The sequence below is a fragment of the Spermophilus citellus genome (genome assembly GCF_964194105.1).
Source record: "Spermophilus citellus genome assembly, chromosome: 16".
Lineage (NCBI taxonomy): Eukaryota > Metazoa > Chordata > Mammalia > Rodentia > Sciuridae > Spermophilus > Spermophilus citellus.
The window spans coordinates 70,590,256-70,609,254 of NC_138196.1; positions in this window are offsets into that span (position 1 = coordinate 70,590,256).

Genomic DNA, 18,999 nt, shown 5'->3' on the forward strand with positions numbered 1-18,999 from the left:
GTCTTCTATTCTATACCATTGGTCCACCTGCCTGTTTTGGTACCAGTACCATGCTGTTTTTGTTACTATTGCTTTGTAGTACAGTTTGAACTCTGGTATCGCTATACCTCCAGATTCACACTTCCTGCTTAGAATTGCTTTTGCTATTCTGGGTCTTTTATTTTTCCATATGAATTTCATGATTGCTTTATCTATTTCTACAAGAAATGCCGTTGGGATTTTGATTGGCATTGCATTAAACCTATAGAGAACTTTTGGTTATATCGCCATTTTGATGATGTTAGTTCTGCCTATCCATGAACAGGGTATATTTTTCCATCTTCTAAGATCTTCTTCTACTTCTCTCTTTAGGGTTCTGTAGTTTTCATTGTATAGGTCTATCACCTCTTTTGTTAGGTTGATTCCCAAGTATTTTATTTTTTTTGAGGATATCATGAATGGAGTGTTTTTCCTCATTTCCGTTTCAGAAGTTTTGTCGCTGATATACAGAAATGCCTTTGATTTATGCGTGTTGATTTTATATCCTGCCACTTTGCTGAATTCATTTATTAGTTCTAGTAGTTTCTTTGTAGACCCTTTTGGGTCTTCTAGGTATAGAATCATGTCATCTGCAAATAGTGATAATTTAAGTTCTTCTTTTCCAATTTTTATGCCTTTAATTTCTTTCGTCTGTCTAATTGCTCTGGCTAGTACTTTGAGAACTAAATTGAATAGAAGTGGTGATGGAGGGCATCCCTGTCTTGTTCCGGATTTTAGAGGGAATGCCTTCAACTTTTGTCCATTCGAATGATGCTACCCTGAGGCTTAGCATAGATAGCTTTTACAATGTCAAGGTAAGTTCCTGTTATCCCTAGTTTTTCTAATGTTTTGAACATAAAGGGATGCTGTACTTTGTCAAATGCTTTCTCTGCATCTATCGAGATGATCATATGGTTCTTATCTTTAAGTCTATTGATGTGGTGAATAACATTTATTGATTTCCGTATATTGAACCATCCTTGCATCCCAGGGATGAATCCTACTTGATCATGGTGCACAATTTTTTTGATGTGTTTTTGTATTCGATTCGCCAGGATTTTATTGAGGATTTTTGCATCTAGGTTCATTAGAGATATTGGTCTGTAGTTTTCTTTCTTTGAGGTGTCTTTGTCTGGTTTCGGAATCAGGGTGATGTTGGCCTCATAGAATGAATTTGGAAGAGCTCCCTCTTTTTCTATTTCCTGAAATAACTTGAAAAGTATTGGTATTAATTCTTCTTTAAAGGTTTTGTTAAACTCCGCTGTATACCCATCCGGTCCTGGGCTTTTCTTGGTTGGTAGTCTTTTGATGGCTTCTTCAAATTCATCCATTGATATTGGTCTGTTCAAATTGTGTGTATCCTCCTGACTCAGTCTGGGGAAATCATATGACTTAAGAAATTTATCGATGTCTTCACTATCTTCTATTTTATTGGAATATAGGTTTTCAAAATAATTTCTAATTGTCTTCTGTATTTCTGTAGCATCTGTTGTGATATTGCCTTTTTCATCCCGTATGTTAGTAGTTTGAGTTCTCTCTCTTCTTCTCTTCGTTAGCATGGCTAAAGGTCTGTCGATCTTATTTATTTTTTCGAAGAACCAACTTTTAGTTTTGTTAATTTTTCGATAGTTTCTTTTGTTTCAATTTCATTGATTTCCGCTCTGATTTTAATTATTTCTTGCCTTCTGCTACATTTGCTGTTGTTTTGCTCTTCCTTTTCTAGGGCTTTGAGATGAAGTGTGAGCTCATTTATTTGTTGGTTTTTTCTTTTTTTGAGGAATGACCACCAGGCGATGAATTTTCCTCTTAAAACTGCTTTCATTGTGTCCTATAGATTCCAATATGTTGTGTCTGTATTTTCATTTATCTCTAAGAATTTTTTGATTTCCTTCTTTATGTCTGCTGTAACCCATTGATCATTCAGTAACATATTGTTCATTTTCCATGTGATGTAGGATTTTTCCTTCCTTCTTTTATCATTGATTTCCAGTTTCATTCCATTATGATCAGATAAAATGCATGGTATTATCTCCACCCCTTTATATTTACTGAGGGTTGCCCTATGGCATAATATATGGTCTATTTTTGAGAAGGATCCATGTGCTGCTGAGAAAAAAGTATATCCATTTGATGATGGTTGATATATTCTATATATGTCAGTTAAGTCTAGGTTATTGATTGTGATATTGAGTTCTATAGTTTCTTTATTCAACTTTTGTTTGGAGGATCTGTCCAATGGTGAGAGAGGTGTGTTGAAGTCACCCATAATTATTGTGTTGTGGTCTATTTGATTCTTGAACTTGAGGAGAATTTGTTTTATGAATGTCGCAGCACCATTATTTGGTGCATAAATATTGATAATTGTTATGTCTTGTTGGTGAATGGTTCCTTTTAACAGTATATAATGTCCTTCCTTATCCCTTTTGATTAACTTAGTCTTGAAGTCGATTTTATTCGATATGAGGATGGCCACCCCTGCTTGCTTACGAGGACCGTGTGCGTGGTATTTTTTTCCCATCCTTTCACCTTTCAGCCTGTGTATGTCTTTTCCAATCAGATGTGTCTCCTGGAGGCAGCATATTGTTGGATTTGTTTTTTTAATCCATGATAGCAGCCTATGTCGCTTTATTGGAGAGTTTAAGCCATTAGCATTCAGAGTTACTATTGATATATGGTTTGTCCTTCCATCCATGTTTGAATGTTTATCCTTTTTTTAAAAAAATTTAGTTTGTTTCTCCATGATTATCTTTCCCCTCGCCCTCTCCATGATTATCTTTCCCCTCACCCTCTGTCTTTACTGAGGCACTTCCCACTGATGGTTTTGGTTATTGTTTTTCATTTCTTCCTCGTGTAGTGTTTTGCTCAAAATGCTTTGCAATGCTGGTTTTCTGGCTGCAAATTCTTTTAACTTTTGTTTATCATGAAAGATTTTTATTTCGTTGTCATACCTGAAGCTTAATTTTGCTGGATACAGAATTCTTGGTTGGCATCCATTGTCTTTCAGTGTTTGAAATACATTGTTCCATGACCTTCTTGCTTTCAGTGTCTGTGATTAAAAATCCGTTGTTAACCTTATTGGTTTACACCTGAATGTAATCTGTCTCCTTTCTCTTGTAGCTTTTAATATTTTCTCTTTGTTCTGTATATTGGATATCTTCATAACAATGTGTCTTGGCGTTGGTCTACTGTGATTTTGTGTGCTCGGTGTCCTGTATGCATCTTCAATTTGTATGTCTGTTTCCTTTTTTATTTCTGGAAAGTTTTCTGTAATTATTTCATTCAGCAGGTTACTCATTCCCTTGGTTTGAATCTCTGCACCTTCTTCTATCCCGATGACTCGTAATTTTGGTTTTTTTATGTTATCCCATAACTCTTGGATGTTTTTCTCGTGATTTTTTACCAGCCTTTCTGAGTTGGCTAGACTCTTTTCAAGATGATATATTTTGTCTTTATTATCTGACGTTCTGGCTTCTACTTGCTCCACTCTGTTAGTGATACTCTCAATTGAGTTTTTAATTTGGTTTATCGTTTCCTTCATTTCTAGAATTATTGTTTGATTATTTGTTATAATCTCTATCTCCTGATAAAGATGCTTAACTTCTTCTTTTATCTGTTTATGCAATTCATTCTCAATGTGTTCTTTCGCTGCTTGAATTTGCTGTCTTGTATCCTCTTTAAGGTTCCATTCCATCTGTCTAAGGTGTTCCTTGAGTTCTTTATATGACCATTTTTCTGATGACTCTAGGTCCTCCTGAATATTTAGGCTGTCCTGCATTGTTTGTACTCCTTTTCTTCCTTGCTTTTTGAAGCTGCTCATGTTACTTCTTGTTCTGTTTGACTGCTGAGTTACTGTTTACTCCTATAAATTTATTTGATGCTTGGGAGTAAAGGTATTAGAAGCGAAGGGAAGAAGTCACTAAAGAGAATGAGAGTAAGCAGGTAGAATTCAAGGAAGGGGGGATAAGAAAAATGAAAAGAGAAAAGAAGAAAAAAATAAGAAATAAAAAAAGAAAAAAAATTTAAAAAATAATAATAAAAAAATTAAAATTAAAATTAGAAGAAAAAAAATTTTAAAAAAATTGTAAAAAAAATTAAAATAACAACAAGAAAGAAAAATGAAAATGAAAGAAAAACCCAAATCAAAAAAAAAAAAAGAGAAAAGAAAAAAAGGATAAAAGAAAAAAAAACTAATAAATGCCGTCTTAGAGTTTGATTAACTTCTCTTTCAGTAGGTGGCGCTGTGCCCATCAGGTCAAGTTTCTCCTGTCAATACGCGGGAACCAATCACTGTGCAGCAGCTCCTCCCAGACTGGGCGAGTCTCCAATCCTGAGTGTCTAGGGCCTCCTCTTGTGTCTAGTCACTTCCCACTTTTCCTCTAGCCAGGCCCCTCTCACGGGTGCCGCTCACCACAATACTGGCTACACGCCAGGTCTGCTGCTCCCGGGAACCCTGTTTTCATGAACCACTGGGCACATTCTCCCAGTTTGCCATTCCCTCAGACCCTAAGTTTGTAGAGCTTGCGGCTGAGAATCCTCAGCGAATTTTACTTGCCCTCCGGCAGCCACTCCCCCGGTAGCTGGTGCAAGAGACCTCAGCTGTCAGCCCTGGTGGGATCGTAGTTCCACGTCGCGGGTCCCGGGCAACCTCTGATTCCCTCGGGCTGGCTGTCGCACTCACGGGAGAGCTGGGAGGGGCCCTTAAGGGAGAGCTGGGAGGGGCCCTTAAGTTTTCCCTGATGTGTGGAGAGGGAAGGCTAGGGGATTACACACCTGTTGCCACAGGTTTCAATGAAGTTATTTCCTCCGCCGCAGTCTGATGACGTCAGTTCTCTGCCATGGTGGTGTCTTTTGCAAATGGCGACAGTTCGTTTCCCTTTGCCGGGCGACCAATGCAACGGGTGGGTCCTTACTGTCTCTCCCAAGCCCCGTTTCAAACCTGTGGCCACTACTTATGAAGGCTCCGTAGGCATTTACCTCTGTAGGATGAGAAGGGCTGACCAGTTGTTTCAGCCGGATGGATTAGTGCTGAGTCACAGCTGTTTGTCTGCGGGAAGCAGGTGATCTGGAGCTTGAATTCAGTCGATCCGAGCTCAGTGTGTGTTCTGAGAGGCCCAGACTGTTCGCCCCAGATCCACGTCAGCTTAGCATTGCAGTTTCAGAGGCTCGATCCATGGTCAATGGTCCTCATAGCTCTGGGGTCCAAGCTGATGCAGAACATCATGGTGGAAGAATATGACACAGGAAAGCAGCTCAGCTCATAGTGGCATTCATCCATGGTAGCTAGAGAAGATCTTTCCAACTCATAGTCTTGATGTGGGGTGCTGCAGTCTGGCTGGGCACAATTGAGGAGCCACTTGTCAAAAGAAACGAACTTTATTTTTAGAACTACAAACACCAGGAAAAAACCCTCCTCAGGAAAAAACCCTCAGAGCCCAACTGCCACCACCGGCTTCCCACATTATATCTTTTTTTAATATTTATCTTTTAGTTGTATTTGGACACAATACCTTTATTTTATATATTTACTTTTATGTGGTGCTGAGGATCGAACCCAAGGCCTCGCACGTGCTAGGCAAGCGCTCTATCACTGAGCCACAACCCTGACCCCTGGAGTTATATCTTTTGAGTTTTAAAAACACAGAGGCTCATCAGTCACTTGGTCATTTATTTAATAAATACCACAAAGTATTTATTTTGTGCTCAAAACTTCCCTGAGGATTTATCAACTAATGAGGACTAGGGAAGATTATTCCTTTTTTGTAATTTACCTGCTTCATAAAATTGAAAATAGTCTATTTTTGACTCATAATTTGCAAGAGCCATCAAAGACAAATGAATATGGCCAAAGCCTGCTCAAAAATATCAAAACAACTTCATAGATGGAATCTATTAGTTCTCTTTCCTGCTGGCAATGTTTCTTTATGGCATAAAGAGTTTTTTTTTAATGCATGAACAAAATTGTGTTGTCTTGGTAGAAAGAAATGAACAATCAAACAAAAAAGATTTCAAAAAGATATTTGACTTGGAGACTTATGCTTTTATCACTGGGAAGTTAATCACATACAGTTTCTCCCTTCTTTCTCTACCCCCAGATTTTGTGGAAAGCATAGTAAAAAGAACCCATAACTTGTCTTTAAAAATGTATAATATCTTAGAATTGATTAGGGTAAAAATGCATTTCTATGCAATATATCGTATACTAATTTTCCGATTGCTCACCTTTGGAACTGACTGCTGTATAAAACTAAGAGCCTTAAAGGTGAGTAGGCCTTAGGACTATATGTCTCTTCCATGTTAAGAAACTGCTATTGTTACAGACAAGGTTCCCTGGGAAGCTGACTGTTAAGACAGTGATTGGCATGCTTGGAGTTCTTTAGGGAATGCTCTTAGGATCAGAATGTATCTGGAGGGAAGAAAACAGATTTGGGCAGAGGGAATCACAATAGAGCCAATTAACCACTCCTACAGCAATGTCCAGGGATAAGAAAAAATTTCATTTACCAGAAGTTGAGGAGGAGGCTGGATCTTTATATGTCTTCCTCTGTATCCATCAACTAATCATGCATTGAGAGTTGCCCTGGAAAGAAATTTCCTGCAGCTGAGAGCAATCACCTGGTAGGGGGACCCTGTGATCTGAAAACCATCAATACTCTACCACCTGGGGGAGGAGAGCTTCGGCTCTGAAAGGTGGAGGTATGAGTGGTGCATCTCTGGGTCCAATGCAGTGGATGAAGGAGGGGATGACTGAAGATAGCAGGGAACCAGGACTGATGTGACTTTTGTGTAAATAACTGTAGGCGCATCCCTTTATGTTCAAAACACTAGAAAAACTAGGGATAACAGGAACTTACCTCAACATTGTAAAAGCTATATATGCTAAACCTCAGGCTAGCATCATCCTAAATGGAGAAAAACTGAAGGCATTCCCTCTAAAATCTGGAACAAGACAGAGATGCCCCCTCTCACCACTTCTATTCAATTTAGTTCTTGAAATGCTAGCCAGAGCAATTAGACAGACAAAAGAAATTAAAGGCATAAAAATAGGAAAAAAGAACTTAAATTATTGCTATTTGCGGATGACATGATAATATATTTAACAGACCCAAAAGGGTCTACAAAGAAACTGCTAGAGTTAATAAATGAATTCAGAAAAGTGGCAGGATATAAAATCAACATGCATAAATCAAAGGCATTCCTGTATATCAGCAACAAAACTTCTGAAATGGAAATGAGGAAAACCACTTCATTCACAATATCCTCAAAGAAAATAAAATACTTGGAAATCAACCTAACAAAAGAGGTGAAAGATTTATACAATGAAAACTACAGAACCCTAAAGAGAGAGATAGAAAAAGATCTTAGAAGATGGAAAAATGTACCCTGTTCATGGATAGGCAGAACTAACATCATCAAAATGGCGATATTACCAAAAGTTCTCTATAGGTTTAATGCGATGCCAATCAAAATCCCAACGTTATTTCTTGTAGAAATAGATAAAGCAATCATGAAATTCATATGGAAAAACAAAAGACCCAGAATAGCAAAAGCAATTCTAAGCAGGAAGTGTGAATCTGGAGGTATAGCGATACCAGAGTTCAAACTGTACTACAAAGCAATAGTAACAAAAACAGCATGGTACTGGTACCAAAACAGGCAGGTGGACCAATGGTACAGGATAGAGGACACAGAGACTAATCCACAAAGTTACAACTATCTTATATTTGATAAAGGGGCTAAAAGCATGCAATGGAGGAAGGATAGCATCTTCAACAAATGGTGCTGGGAAAATTGGAAATCCATATGCAACAAAATGAAACTGAATCCCTTTCTCTCGCCATGCACAAAAGTTAACTCAAAATGGATCAAGGAGCTAGATATCAAATCAGAGACTCTGCGTCTGATAGAAGAAAAAGTTGGCTATGATCTACATACTGTGGGGTCGGGCTCCAAATTCCTTAATAGGACGCCCATAGCCCAAGAGTTAATAACAAGAATAAATAAATGGGACTTACTCAAACTAAAAAGTTTTTTTCTCAGCAAGAGAAACAATAAGAGAGGTAAATAGAGAGCCTACATCCTGGGAACAAATTTTTACCCCTCACACTTCAGATAGAGCCCTAATATCCAGAATATAAAAAGAACTCAAAAAATTAAACAATAAGATAACAAATCAGCCAATCAACAAATGGGCCAAGGACCTGAACAGACACTTCACAGAGGAGGACATACAATCAATCAACAAGTACATGAAAAAATGCTCACCATCGCTAGCAGTCAGAGAAATGCAAATCAAAACCACCCTAAGATACCATCTCACTCCAGTAAGATTGGCAGCCATTATGAAGCCAAACAATAAAAAGTGTTGTCGAGGATGTGGAGAAAAGGGTACACTTGTACACTGCTGGTGGGACTGCAAATTGGTAAGGCCAATTTGGAAAGCAGTATGGAGATTCCTGGGAAAGCTGGGAATGGATCCACCATTTGACCCTGCTATTGCCCTTCTCGGACTATTCCCTGAGGATTAAAAGAGCGTACTATAGGGATACTGCCACATCAGTGATCATAGCGGCACAATTCACAATAGCTAGACTGTGGAACCAACCTAGATGCCCTTCAATAGATGAATGGATTAAAAAAATGTGGCATCTATACACAATGGAGTACTACACAGCACTAAAAAATGACAAAATCATAGAATTTGCAGGGAAATGGATGGCATTAGAGCAGATTATGCTAAGCGAAGCTAGCCAATCCTTAAAAAACAAATGCCAAATGTCTTCTTTGATATAAAGAGAGCAACTAAGAACAGAACAGGGAGGAAGAGCATGAGGAAAAGATTAACATTAAACAAAGACGAGTGGGGGGAGAGAAAGGGAAAGAGAAGGGAAAGCATATGGAACTGGTAGGAGACCCTCAATGTTACACAAAATTACATAGAAGAGGTTGTGAGGGGAAAGGAGGGGGAAACAAGGGAGAGAATTGAACAACAGCAGATGAGGTAGAGAGAGAAGATGGGAGGGGAGGGGAGGGGGGATAGTAGGGGATAGGAAAGGTAGCAGAATACAACAGTCACTAATATGCCATTATGTAAAAATGTGAGTGTGTAACCGATGTGATTCTGCAATTTGTATTTGGGGTAAAAATGGGAGTTCATAACCCAATTGAGTCAAATGTATGAAAGATGATATATCATGAGCTCTGTAATGTTTTGAACAACCAATAAAAAAATAAATAAATAAATAAATAACTGTAGGCACTGGGGTTAGAAGGCGCAGAACCTAAATATTTGTGCTATAGGGGAATTTTATATACAAACTAGGAGCATATTGTGTTTATTCATGTCCAGCCATCATGTTATACAGTCTTTCCTCACGTAGACAGTTCACTCATTCATTCATTCATTCCCCAATCTATTCATGATGGTCTCTGAGAACAAATTTCAGGATATTCTTTAGATGATTTAAAAACATACTTATAACATAGTATCTTAGATTATATAAACTTAACCTCTTGCTAAAAAACTGATAAAAGTGTTTACTGAAAAAAAAATGATGGAACCGCAGGTTTGAAAGGGACTTTAAAGTCCTTAAGCAGTAAATAGAAAGTTGATTTCTTTGGATTAGTGAAAACAGTAAAAGGGAATTTTGACTTCTAAAGATAAAAGCACTCTGTGTCTTTTTCCTGTTGTGTTTCTCTGGAGGAAAGGGAAATTGAAGTCTGTGGGGAGTCCTTCAGCAGGAAACTGAGCAGCCAGAGGACTAACAGCCCCACCCACCATCTTCCTGGGAAAGAACCAACCAACTGGAGGCAAAAGCAGAAGCTCTAGAAACATGAACACACACACACACACACACACACACACACACACACTCACGTGCACACATGGATTTTGATGATGAGTTGCAAATTAATAGCCTTCTAATCAACATCTATGTAACCTTGAACCTTGAAGACTGAGACTTAAGAGTAGTCCTCAGTAGTTACCCTGAAGAATTAAACTCATCATTCTACAGTGATATATGCATACTCATGCTTATAGCAGCACAATTCAGAAGGATACACAATGGGTTGTTATCCAGCCATAATGAACAATAAAATTATGTCATTTGCAGGAAAATGGATGAAATTAGAGACCATTATGTTAAACAAAATAAGTCAAACTCAGAAGGTTAGGTTTGTATGTTTTCTCTCATGCAGAAGCTAGAGAGGAAAAAGGAAAAGAAAGATGGGGGATGGATCTCATGAAAATCAAAAGGAGATCAGGTGAATTTAGGGACCAAGAGGTGGGAGGTGAGTGGGATGGGGAAAGTACTGGCAAGTGATATTGGCCAAATTATAGTGTTATGTTGTGTGCATTGTGTTCGTGTATGAATATGTAACAACAAATCCTATCAGTATGTACAATTATAATGCACCCAAAAAATGTGGGAAAAAAGAGTAGATATTTGTTAGCAACTGATGTGAGCATCAATTTTACCTGAGTGCTTTTCTTGGCAAATATAAAAGGCTCAGGAGTACTAATGTAGTCTTGCCTCTTATGTTTTTTCAGTTTTCTGATTTTCCACCTAATGCCTTCCTGTTCCACCTATCCATCCTGAATTGATGCAGTTTGTGTGGTTTTAGGCATCTCTCTATATATTTTTAGGCTACTTTTGTCTCTGCTCTCACTGTAAGATATGTCTCGACTGAGAAATACCTCACAGTTTAACAGTTTTATGCTGTTTTCATGATAACTTTACTGATCTAAATCCTGATCAAGAGCTCCTGATTTACAGGTTTTCTTAGTTTATGCCCATGATAGTTTAGATCTGTGATGTTCCCCAAAGTCTCATATGTTGAAAGCTTGGTCCGTACTGCAGCAATGTTCAGAGGCAGAGATTTTAGAAAGTGATTGGATCATAAGGGCTATAACCTCATCTACATATTAGTCCACTGATGGCTTCTTAAATTTAATGGACTGTTGGACAGTTGTGGAAACTGTCGGAGGTGGGAATCTAGTTGAAGGCAGTAGGTCCTTGGGCACATGCACTTGGGCAATATTCCTTGTCCCCAGCACTATTATTACCTTCTCCCCGCCCCACCTTTTTCTCTTCCCAGCTGCCATGAGGTGAGCAGCTGTGCTTTACCACTCCCTTCTACCCTGATGCTTCTGCCTTAGCACAGGCCTGAAAGCAATGGAGCAGCCAACTCTGGGCTGCAATCTCTGAAATTGTGAACCAAAACAAATCTTTCCTTCTTTAAATTGTTTTCTTAGGTCTTTTGCCCCAGCAACCAGAAGGTAACAGAACGCCCTTATACAGCAGAATCTCCAGAGCATTATGCAGCCACAGCAATCTCTACAAGAAAAATCTCTCCTTGGGAACAACCAGACTTAGAGCCTGGACCCTCCTCCAGTTCCCCCACTGCTCGTGATGAACTACCACTGGGGGAGCCGTTTATGGCCTTTCCTACTAGCAGACTGCCTTGATCCACTAGTTTCTAGCATGTTGCTCCTAAAACGCAAGAGGACATGGTGCTTGATCCCATGTCTACCCAGAGACTCCTCAGTGTTGTCATGGCGGCTCTTTCAGGCTCATCATCAGCTCTTTCATTTCTCATCATCAATGCCCTGCCTTACCCTTTCCATAGGGCAGTGCAGTCCTACTCATCAAACATTCGTGTACCGAAGTGGGCAAAAGCAGTCCATATTCTCTCGGGGAGCAGGAGTTTCCCTCTGTTTCCTTAAAGTCATTGCTTGCTATATAAACCAATTATTTTAAAAGATTTTAGGTTTTCATCTTCTCACCTGTATCACTGTACTAATGATGAAGGCACTTGAAGACACACTTTCAAAGATCTCAAAAAGCATAACCTTAGAAAGTGGGGACAGATAGCATCACATTTTAAACGCAAATCGCTACTTTTTAAAGAGGCATTATTTGGCCACATAATTGTGCATTCATTTTGTATTGATCTGTACTCAGTTACTGAGGCATAAACCAACACAACCAATTGTGAGTGGGCAGTTCACAGTTCTGCAGGTCTAATTCTGGTTGGTGCACCCACCGGCTTTCCTGCTGACAATTTCTCAAAGCCAAAATCGAAGCACAGGCTGGACTGTTTTTGAACCTGCAGGGTCTTAGAAACAATGTCCTTTCAAGCTCATTCACAGTTTTGGCAGAATTAATTATAAGACTGAAGTTTAATGCTTTACAGTGTGTTGTTGTCAAAATATTACCTGATGTATTCAACACTTTACTATAAAACCAGTTTTGTACTGAATGCTTTTGTCCAATTATAGGCTAATATAAGTGTTCTGAGCATGTCCAATGTAGGCTAGGCTAAGCTATGATGTTCGGTAACTTAGGAGTATTGGTTAATGTAATTAATTGTAAGATTGAATTTCCTTTCTTCTTCCTAGCTATTGTTAGAGGACTGCTCTCAGCTCTCAGAAGCAGTTTTCAGGTTGTGTGCACGTCCTTGCATCTCAGAATTTTGTCACCATCTTCAAACAAGTAAGTGTGGAAGTTCTTGGGGGTACTTAGAATCTCTTCCTCTTCTGCCTAAACCTAGAATAGTCTTTACTCCTTACGGGGCTATTTGACTAGATGATACCCATTATATTTTGTTATATAATTTAATATACTCACTGGGGAGATGCCTCATCATATTCATGGAACCATCAGCCCTTATGGGGAGGGATCTTACAAGGGAAACCACTGGAGGTCATTTTAGAATTTTGCCTACCGCAATGTCCTTGCGAATTTTCAGGAGTCAAGCAGAAATCTCAAAATGCCCTAATATCTGCTTTACCTTTGGATATTTTCCATTGTTATGAAACCAGTGTAGACTGGGGAATGAGGACTTTTGGTTTTGTTGTTCTTTGTGACTTATAGGAGGGTCATGCTGACATGGTACTATAGATGCTTTTAGACTTAGGATGTGGTTGACTCCAGATAAACTCATCACAGGATTGAAACTATCATGAGTTGAAAATGCATCTGGCACACATGACATCACAGGTTATCCTAACCTGCGTCAAATCTGCTGGGAACACTTACCCTCGCCTATAATTGGCATATTCATCTAACTCAAAACCAGTTCATAATAACATTCAAATATGTCATAGAGTCTATTGAATACAATACACGGAAGAGTGTTGGCTATTTAAGCTTCAGACTGAGTGGCTGACTGGGAGCTGTGGGTGGGCTGCAGTTGGCCAGCATAGCAAGAGGATCATGCTGCATGTTACTAGCCTGAAAAGAGATTGGAATTCAAAGTATGATTTCTCTTGAATGCATATTGCTTTCACACTATAATATAGTTTAAAAATCATAAATTGAACCATAATAAGTTGAGGACTATCTACTATCATAAATTGGCCTATTTTTCCAATGCCTCTGCTTTTTCCACATATGGAGAGAAGGTGGTCAAATTTCTTCTTCTTTCTTTTCCTCATGGGATAACTAGTTGGTTTAACAATGTATACCTACTGGTTTACTTTTTCCTCACTGACCTGGAACTCCTGCTGCATCCTCTACTCAATCTCTGCAGCTGTACTGGTGTGCCTGCAAGCTTGCCGTTCCCCTTCACTGACCTCTCGATTTGTATTTGCACGAATGCTTCCTTTGCTGAGTTATTGTAGCCATTTAACAAAATGTTGATATGGTGAAAGGTATCTCCCTCCCACTCCACGGTGCTTTTATTCTTCTGAAGTGTTTTGGTACATTGGTCATTTGCACTTATCAAGTTCCACAACAATGATTTATAATCATGTTGATTCTTTATCTTACTCTGGGAGAATGAAAATCTTTATAATATTGAATCTTCCTAGTTCTGAACACAGTACAATTTCCACCTGTAATTTGATTTTTTTATGTCATTTAATACTTTGAAAACAATTTTCTCTCTAAAATGGTCTCACATTTTTTAAAAGATTTGTTCTGAGTGTCTTTTGTTATATAAATGATATGCTTATCAAAGGCACTCTTTCTAATTATTCATGCATCTGTAGAAAAGATCAAATTTTATACACTCATTTTGTGATCTGCAAATTTTCTAATTGTTTTGGTAATTTTATAAGGTAGTAATAACGTTCCTTTGAAATTTTATGTATATGATACTAAAAGTATCAAGTGATGACAATTTTCTTACTTTCTGAACTTTCTTGCTTTTTTATCTACCTATCAATCATCTATCACTGTACTATCTTAAGAAGTTCAATGCCGTGTAGAATATGGTGTCAACAAGTATGTCTAGGGCTTCCACAACAAAGTACCCCAAACTAGGGGGCTTAAACAACAGAAATTTGGTTTCTGAGAATCTCAGAGGCAGTGTCCAAGATCAAGGTATTGGCAGTGTTGATGTCTGTGATATTATGAAATATAAACTTGTTCTTCCTCTGTTTCCTGACATACTACTCTTAAGCCCCTGGGAACCTCCCTGCCTGACATTTGTAGTTGCCAGAGTCTTCTCTTTGTGTTTTCTCACCATGAAAGTTTCCATGTTCCCAGTCATCCATACTGAATGAGTTTTGACTACAAATACATTTTCATTCCATCAAAGATGGATTTTTTTTCCTATTTCTTGTTGTCTCGAGATGAATTTTAAAAGGGGAAAATGGTGAGACATCTTTCATATTTCACCATTTTTTTGGCTTAAACTTTCCTGAACAATGTACTGAAAATTTTGATATTCTGTCAAACATCTTCACAATTTTAGATAAAGACCCAACAGTTCCACCAAAAAAAAAAAAAAAAAAAAACCAAAACAGAAAATAATAGGCTTATACAGAGCTGAGCTCATGAAAAGAAAATTTGATTATTTTCCTTTTATACATATGCACAGGCCAATAAAGAGGCTAAAGAACATAAAGATTTCCTTTGGAGAGAAGGTGACAAGCACTGTTCAAGATTACTCCTTAATTCCTCTATGGCAATCTTTGAATGGAGTTCTCTGCTATTGACAGTAATTTTCTTGTCTGAATAAGTTTTATGTGATAAGAAAATATCTCTATGTACTTAGGATATGAACATAAAGATATTTTATTTTTAAAGTGATAGTAAATAATTCACCCCCTCTCTAAAAGTATTTTTACTTTGTCTAAATGACAACTATAGAGAGGTTGCTTGGAGTTGACTAATACAAAGAAAATGATTATTTTTATTTATAATGACTAATAATATTGGTTATTAGTATTTGGTTTTGGGTGTTGCAATTTTTTCTCCTCTTTATACTTCCCAGATCCATGCTAAGTTTGATATAACTCCTCAATATCAGTTATTTTTTGTTCATTTATTTATATTCCTTTTTATTTCAAAGTTTTGAAAGTCCACTATGTATATAGCTGGAAAATATTAATGACCTTAAATGATGTGTCCTCTATCCCAAAGTGGGTATAAACACAAATGGACCAAATCTGTCAATAAATATGTTAATTTCCCGATCTACAGTGTTGTTGTCTATGGTTACTAACATTTTTGTCAGGTAGGTTTTATTCAAGCTATGTCTCAAACCAAGAATATAATCTAGAATAACTAGACAATAATATGCTCTGTCCTATAAGCTTTAAGGCAATAAAATGTTATAGGTTTTCTGCTAAAAATATTTACGTGAGCTTTGTAATAATTTGTCTTGAGCCATTCCTTGGGGTAGTGATTAATTGCATCACAGGGCTAGGCTAATGGCATTCCTATTTTATGATAATAATGTTTAGCTTTCTCTTTTCTATAGAAAGTGGAAAGAGAACATTCTTTCATAGCTCATCCAAGATAATATTAAAACACAGAGTCAAAAAGAATGAGATAGAATCTAGCCTACTGCATTCCTGTGGAAACCAATAGTGATGGCAAATCCTCAGGTTTTATGGGAGGTCTGTTAAGTGGTCAACCCATGAAGAGTTAGGGACACTCAGTTCATTCAGAAAAAGCTTCACAGTTAAAAACTGCACGTGGGAACACTTGAGTTAGACAATTCAGGGGATTTCTGGCATCAAATCATGCAGATCCAAAGGAGAAGAGCTGCTGCCTTCACTTTTCTTTCTGATGCCGAAAGAGCACCGGCTGTCATAAAAGTCTCTTGCCTGAGTATATTTTGAAGGCTGGTCCATGATCATCAATCAGGATGTAATTATAATATCATTACTGGATGGAACTTGCTGCTCCCACCAAAAGAAGTCAGATCAAACCGGAATACCAGCTGGGTCTCTCCCAACCTTTTGCTCGCACATCTAAACCAAGACCGGAGAATCCTGCCACTGCTTGTAATTACCATTCATAAAAGGAGGAGACATAAAGGCTGCAGCAGGAGCCTTTCCACTCCTCATACACCTTATAGACATCTATGCCTTACATGAAAGCTATTGTTATTCTACTGTGAAAGAAATGTAGAGTTTCCCTTCTCTCTCATAACCCACTTGAATCAAAGTGTGAAATATGATATATCAAGAACTATGTAATGTTTTGAACAACCAACAATAAAAAAAAAGAAATGTAGAGTGATTTTTTTTACTCTGATCCATGAGAAAATTTCTTCAGGGAAAACACTGGGCTTTTGATATAACATCCTTCTTCTAAATCTATGACTTAGAAGTAAAGCCATGAGTAAGTGGTTCACAGTGTTTTCAAAAGATTGCAGAATCTTGGGGAACGTGAGGAAGAATGGGATTTTTTTTTTTTTGGCATTAAATTTTGGAATTTTCTGATACCAAGTTAAGTATTTGAAGTTAGCAAGAATCCAAAGTTTATGGGTTGAAAAGAGATTAATTCATGAATACTTGCCAAAGTTATAGAAAAGCTTCCAAATGACCGCTTTGATATCAGCATGTATTATGTATGTGTGTAGAGAGAACATAGCATTTTTAACTTATCAGTGGAACTCCTATGGAGGCAAAGATAAGACCATTTAATGTTTACTTTCTGGTGATTTGTCTAGATAAATTTACAGAAGCTGGAATAATGTTAATTGAGAGTCTAGGAAACTGCTCAGACTTTCTCAGATATTAATTAAATGTCTCAAGCCAGCGTTTGATTTGTGTTCCACAGCAATCAATTTTAAGGATCACTGTGAGGGAAAGGAATCAGTAACCTTGGGTTTCCCCCACATCCTTTATTTGCTCTTTATCCTTTCTCCCATTGAATCATAAAGATTAATTCATAACAGCGTCAGTGAACAGTATCCGTTCTACTTTCCCTTCCTAGTTGCTTGGTCTTGTACATGAGTGAGGCTTGTACTGCAGGTGATAGTCAACAACATTCATGGCAGGATACTTAGAATCTGACCAATAAAACCAATGGGAATGTCCAAAGTGATAACTGATTCCATAGTGGTCCATTCTGTGACAGCAGGACATGCTCTTTGCTTCAATTCTTGTCTTTTCCTTTGATACTTTTAGGATGATTCTGTAATCAACTACATCACCTCACAAATCTCAAAAGAAAAATATATTTTCTCATCATTTGAAAGACAAACTATTCCTTTTCCTGCTTGCATTGTTGATGTTCATTAGTTGAGAGGCCCAATAAGTATTTGTTAAATATAGTTAAATTTTACATGTGAAGAAACTGGAAACAAGACAGATTATTAGAGTTCCTCAAGGTAATTTATCTAACTAGTAATGGATTAAGGATTATAAACTTGTTGTCTTAAAACAATCTATTTCCATTATAGATGAAATTCCAAGGTATTTTATGTGGCCATCTGAAACTTACAGTACAGTTAGGACACTAGGACACAATTCCACAGGGAATTTCAAAATCTCTGAAGTTCCTTTAGAAATTTGAATCATTATAACAGAAGAAAGCACCAATAAAAAAAATTGTTTATATTCGTGGGCACACCTTTAACCAAGTTCAGGTGGTGGTCTGCTAAAAAATCCCATTTGCGTTTTAATTGTCATCCAAATCCAGGAATTAATCAAAAGATACAATCAGAAGCTGGTCTTACTTTTATTTGTTGAAAATTATCTCTTTCTTTTTTTTTTTCTTTACCTGATTTTTTTTGGTATGTTGAAATAAAACTATTCTGTAGCTCCTTGATGAGACATTTTTCTTATCGTTTTCATACAATATACATCCTTTAAAGCTTCATAGCCAAATCCAGCATGTTATACTCTTCTGCCCTTCTCTTAAAGATGAAATAAGAGATCATGAAGAAGCTGGGTAAAAATTGACATTATTCATTCAACTATTATTTTATGTTTGTTTTCACCAGATGAGAAATGCTAAGAACTCACTTATTTTTCTAATTATTTAAAAATTTCTTATGTATAAGTAAAATAAAATTATTTCCCCACATCATGAAATGCTTTTCCTGTAATAATAATGGGCATTGTGTGCATAGTGAGGCACATAATATGATTTTTTTTTTGTTTTCCTCTTTAAACATTTTATTGATATAAATATTGAGGAAATTGGCTACTAATGAAGCATCTAATGGAAACAGATGACTCCATTTATCCTTTTTTGTTCGGCTATCAGGAGAAATATAACTTCTTATTGTGAGAACAATATGTAACTCTTTTTATTGAAAGGGCCCAAGTGATTGATGGCTAGAAAGCTAAGTGATGGTCGAGTTGTCATTTCCGCGGAGAATACTTCTGGTTGCCGGATATAGCAGATGCTCAGTCTACATTTGTGTACTTCAGACACACTGAAAGCATCAAGCCAGACTAAGAGCTCTTATTGCTGAATGAAAGATGCAAGTAGATGAAAACTCCGTAAATACAGCAGGAATTATAGTGCAGCAGGTTCTCGAAACCATTTGGTTGGAATGCTTTTGAAGGATCCAAACAATGTCTTGCAAAATATCCAACCTGGGAAGGTTAGGCAAAGAACTTCAAAGTATTTGTCATGTATTTTCAACTGAGATAACAAATATCATTTTGAAATATTAAAGTCCTTAGAAAGGAAATAATAGAAAGGAAAGTATTAAATAGGAAGGAAAGCAAACTCTACCGTGGATTAATTCCACACTGTTTGGTGGCATGATTGGCCTTCCTACAAT